Genomic DNA, 6,060 nt, shown 5'->3' on the forward strand with positions numbered 1-6,060 from the left:
CACATGATATGCGTCTTTTGTGTTTATTTATCTTCTCTCTTACTATATGCTCCATGCTAGTATGAGATATCACTTCATTGATTTGTAGAATGCTCTTTGTGCTTCACTTAAATCTTTTGAGTATGGCTTTATAGAGTGCTCTTTGTGCTTCACTTAAATCTTTTGAGTATGGCTTTATACAATGCTTCGTGTGATTCACTTATATATTTTAGGCTTGGATATTTGTCAATCTATATTAATTGTAGAATGCTCTATGAACTTCACTTAGATCTTTTGGATTATGAATAAAATTATCATCGAAATTGGGCTTGGAAGAGTATCATTAAAATATCATGCCTAGCTAAAAAGGCACTAAAGAAAAGTGCTTGTTGGGACACAACCCAATATTTACCCTTACTATTTTTGTGAGTTCTTGTGATTATGGTACTGTAGTAATCATGTTTATATTTTTTGTTTCAATAAAGTGCCATGTAAAGCCTTTGGAATGGTCTATGGTGATAGTTGATTTGATCTTGCTGAAAGACAGAAATCTTTGCGCTCATTGCCAGAATTTTAAAAATTCACATAAGCATGCTTTTGATCTGAATTTTTTACACAAGGTTGATATACAAATTGCCTAGTTTGTCCTAATTTTTCAGAATGTTTGGAGTAGTAGAAGTATGGTTGTTGTTCAGATCATTACAGACTGTTCTGTTTCTGACAGATTATGTTTTCAATGCATAGTTTGCTTGTTTTATAGTTTCTATAGCTTATATTGCTCAATATAAATTGTAGAAATGATATGTTATAGTAGGCATTGTGTGAGAACAATTATGAATCTTATCTTGACAGTACCAAAGTAAATTATTTGCTCTTTATCATACTAACCCATCTCCCGAAGTTCCGTTAAGTTTTTTGTGATTGAAATTTTCAAGTTTTGGGTGAGAAATTGATATGAGGAGAATAAGGAGTGGAAAGACCCTAAGCTAGGGGATTCCCAAGGCACCCCAATATAATATTCAAGGAAGACTCAAGCGCCTAAGCTTGGGGATGCCCCGGAAGGCATCCCCTCTTTCGTCTTCAAAACTATCGGTATACCTTACTCGGAGCTATATTTTTATTCATCACATGATATGTGTTTTGCTTGGAGTGTATTTTCATTCTACTTGTTGTTTGAATAAAATCATTGGATCTGAAATCTTGAATGAGAGAGAGTCCTCCCATGTCTAGTTAATTATTTAACTACTCATTGATCTTCACTTATATCCTTTTGAAGTAGTTTGTCATTTACTCTCGTGCGTCACTTATATCCTATGAGTAAATGGCTGAACTAATTGAATTTCATAAATCTGAAATTATATATGATTTATATGCTTATCCCATGGGGAGTAATCACTTCACACATAAGAAGTATAGGTGGTAAAAGTTATTGAAAGTTAACAAACACAACATTGGTCACATGAACAATTCATGAAAGATATTGAAGGAAGAGATATTTCACATATAAATATACTATCTTCGACATCTTGTATGATTGTGAGCCCCACTAATTATTTTCAAATTTGAGCAAATTAGTTGAAGTTCGACAAGGAAGACAACGTAATGAGGTATGTTTGGGTATATTTGCATAGAAGTTATATTGTTATGGATCCTCTAACATGTGGTGCTTGCTTAGGATCTTTTGCTAGCCACAATTTTGTACTAAGTAGAGATACTACTTGTGCATCCAAAACCCTTAAACCCTGTTTCATGCCATGAGTGTCCACCATATCTACCTATGGATTGAATAAGATCCTTCAAGTAAGTTGTCATCGGTGCAAAAAGCAATAAAAATTGCTCCTAAATATGTATGATCTTTTATTGTAAGGGAAAATAAGCATTGTACGAACTTGTGACGGTAAAGAAATAAAAGCGACGGACGGCATAATAAAGGTTGCTATCACAAAGGGCAATCCAACGTGACATTACTTTGCATTAAGGGTTTGCACATCCAAAATTAAAAAGCGCATGACAACCTCTGCTTCTCTCTGCGAAGGGCCTATCTTTTACTTTCATGTATTTACTTTTATGCAAGAGTAAATAGTTTTCCTTCTTATTTCAACCTCAGTTATTCTTTAGTTGGAAAGCATCATGTGGTGGGGAAAGACCCAAGCATATATAGCCATTCAAATATATTTGATCATGAATTATTATTGTTGACAATTATCTATATGATAAATAAGTTGGGAGGCGAAACATTAAGCCACTATCTTTCTTTGTGTTCAACGGATGTTATTTGTTCTAAAAATATGCTTTGAGTGTTAGCAATCATGGAAGACTATATGATGGTTGAGTATGTGCGATTTGCTAAATCAAAGCTCTTACATACACCCTTCCTGTAAATAAGATGAATTACAATTGTTTGGTGACCGTGAACATGGTTTGTTAGTTTTCAAGAAAGTTTACGGTCTATACTTTAACATGTGAATAGCTTGCTACTTGATCATGAGAAGTATTTTGAGATGAGATATTGTTTATGATATGTAATGATGCTAAAAAATTGTTTGGAACTATCATTGATCAAATTTATGCACTATGCTACCATTCACACTTCATAAATTATTTCATTTATAATTTACCTACACGAGGACGAGCAGGAATTAAGCTTGGGGATGCTGATACATCTCTGACATATCTATAATTTATGATGTATTCATGCCATGTTTACAACAATTTTATATGGTTTTGGTATGATTTGATTAGAACTAACCCAGACTGACGTTGTTTTCAGCAGAACTACCGTGGTGTCGTTTTTTGTGCAGAAATAAAAGTTCTCGGAATGGGCTGAAAATTTACGCTGATTTTTTATGGTCAAAAGAGAACCCCAAAGCACAAGAGTTAGACCAGAAGAATCCCGAGGCGACGACAAGGTAGGGGGGCGGGCCCTACCCCCGGGGAGGGTGCTCCTACCTTGTTGATGCCTCGTGGACCCCCTTGACATGAGACCGACGTCCAAAATTCCTATAAATACCAAAACCCCTAGAAATAAACCTAGACCAGGAGTTCCGCCACCACAAGCCTCTGTAGCCACAAAAAATCAATCTAGGCCCTCTCCGGCACCCTGTCGGAGGGGGCCATCATCACCGGAGGCCATGGAGGAGGATCCCGGAGGGGGCCATCATCACCATGGAGGCCAAGGACCACAGGGAGAACCTCTCCCCATCTAGGTGGGAGGCCATGGAGGAGGAAGCACAATGGGGAGACCCTCTCCCCCTGTCTCTCTCGCTGTGGCACCGGAGTGCCACCCGGGGAATCATCGCCGCGGTGATCTTCTTCATGAACATCACCATCTTCATCACCATCCTCATCTCTTTTAAGCGGTCCACTCTCCCGCACCCCGTTGTAATCCCCTACTTGAAAATGGTGCTTTATGCCACATATTATGATCCAATGATGTGTCGCCATACTATGATGTTTTGAGTAGATTTCCTTTATCTTTTGGGTTGATTGATGATCTAGATTGGTTTGAGTTGTATGTTTTATTTTGGTGCTGTCCTATGGTGCCTTCCATGCCATGCACACGTGAGGGATTCCCGCTGTAGGGTGTTGCATTACGCTCATGATTAACTTATAGTGGGTTGCTTGAGTGACAGAAGCATAAACCCGAGTAAGGGGGTTGTTGTGTATGGGATAAAGGGACTTGATGCTTTAATGCTACGGTTGGGTTTTGCCTTAATGATCTTTAGTAGTTGCGGATGCTTGGTAGAGTTCCAATCATATGTGCATGTGATCCAAGGAGAGAAAGTATGTTAGCTTATGCCTCTCCCACAAATAAAGTTGCACTAACGACCATCGATCTTGTTAACAATTGCCTAGGATAATTCCGCATACCGATCCATCATTATTCCACATTCGCTATTTATAATATATAGTAATATATTATAACTTTATGTTAACAGCACCTACTTTTATATTTTAGTTCTCCGATATCGTGCAATGTTATCCACTTCATACCCACAACGTAGTTTTATTTCTCGTTTCTAGATGGAAGCAAACGTCCGGTGTACGTAGAGTCGTATCAGTGGCAGATAGGACTTGAGAGAATATTGATCTTACCTTTAGCTCCTTGTTGGTTCAACACTCCATACTTATCACTTCCACCTTTGGAAATTGCTATGATGATTCCTTGCACTTGGGGATTATCACCCACCCCCCTTGGGCGCGCCTAGCAGGCTTGTGGGTCCCACGTGGGTCCCCTCACTTATTCCAGCACCCATCCACTTCGTCTTCCTCCAGAAAAAAATCCCACCATTGTCCAAACCCGTGCTCTTGCTCATTTTGCTGCCATTTTCGATCTCTTGGCTTGAAACTCCGTTTCCAAAACTGTTTCGGGGATTTGTTCATCGATATGTGAGTCCTCCAATGGTCCAATTAGTTTTTGTTCTAGTGCTTTATATATTACAAACTTATGCTAATTGGTGACCTTGTTCTTGAGCTTGCATGTCAAATTTATATGGTCCAAAGTAGTTTTGTTGCATGATATAGCCTCTACACACTAGTGGGAGTAGTTGCTATAAATCTTGTTGAGTTTTGTTCACTTTTATTTTGAGTCACTAAAAAATTCACAAATTTTCACAGAAAGAAAATGTCGAGGAAGGTGTTCGAAGGTGGTTCCTCGAAGAAGAAATTCCCAAGGCCCGCGATACATGAGCCGGATCTCGAACCACCAAGGGAGGCTTTAGTGCAACCTTGTGATTGGCCATCTGATCATTTCATGACTCGTGCCGGTTTCAAGGATAAATTGTATGCGTACGTGCATAACGCCGAGCTGACGGACTTCTAGTCAGATAAGCCCTCGGTACTACAACCTTACATATTCCTTTGTGTCGGTGGGAGACAACACCTACAGGACCACCTGAGTCCCTTCTACGGTTTGGCCGGGAAGAGGGGTGGCGCAAAGAGCAGATCTAGTGATCAACACGATGGATTTTTACCCAGGTTCGGGCCGCTAAGAAGTGTAAAACCCTAGTCCTGCTTGAGTGTATATTCTGTGTTCTTGAGCTTCGGCTCGCTGTTCCGCATGCAAGCTGGGCCGAGAGGTTCCAAAGTCCAAATCTTCCTCTAGTATGTTGTGGGCCTCCTTTTATATGTCCAAGGGGTTGCCACAGTGGCACACTAGAGGTGTAAAGTAGCTACAGTATCTATGTTTATCACCGGCATCTTAGGACAAACGCATTAAATGCCAAGAGGATAGCACGTCCCGTCCGTCGCCGCCCCGCCCTGTCTCAAAACGCATCCATGCTGAAGAGGCATGCAGTGCCAAGTTGGTTGGCCAGCTGCTGCACTGGAGAGGTGGCAGGGTCTTCACGAAGATCTGCATGCCACCACGCAAGTGCTTGCTAGGCTGGCTGGCCGGCCACTACGCTGGAGTGGTGACGGGGTGGCGGAGTCTTGCCGCGGTCTTGCTGATGTCCCCGGCAAGGATCTTGCCGGGGCCTCGCAGACGTCCTCGACAAGGGTCTTGCTAGGAACTACGCCTTCTGGCCTTCACAAAGATCTACACGCCACTACGTGCGCGCCCCTGGGTCTTGGCCTTAAAATTGTCGATGGTGTTAGAGCTCTCAACCACATGGGTGGCGCCTTTGTTAGTGATCTGCAAATCGTCCCGGCAAGGATCTTGTCGGGGTCTCGCAAGCCGTCCCGGCAGGGATCTTACCGGGAGTCCAGCTCGTCCTCTGTTCTCTGGCTTGGCCGCTTCTTCTTCTCCTTGTATCTCATTTCTATCCTTGATCGCCTTCTTCATGCCTCACCGCGGGTGTGGCTACAACTGCTCGTGCACAAGTATGGGGAGCTAAAGGGCCCAAACTTTAGTACACCGACAGGAGCCCCCGGGCCTGGGCCATACACGAGTGCGAAGCATCATTGGGCCAGGCCCAAACAGTGCGCGGGCACGCGTGGCAGGGAATAACTGCTATAACCTTCTCGTCTGTCATGCTCGCAGCTGCCCATGAATAGTCCTTTATTCATGGGATGGTAGCCGACGTTCCACGCCCCTCACCACGCCCGCCTTTTTCGCCAGGTACGCCGCATGCATGGCATGGG

This window comes from Triticum aestivum, chromosome 4D, assembly GCF_018294505.1.
Source record: "Triticum aestivum cultivar Chinese Spring chromosome 4D, IWGSC CS RefSeq v2.1, whole genome shotgun sequence".
In the NCBI taxonomy this organism is placed as follows: Eukaryota; Viridiplantae; Streptophyta; class Magnoliopsida; order Poales; family Poaceae; genus Triticum; species Triticum aestivum.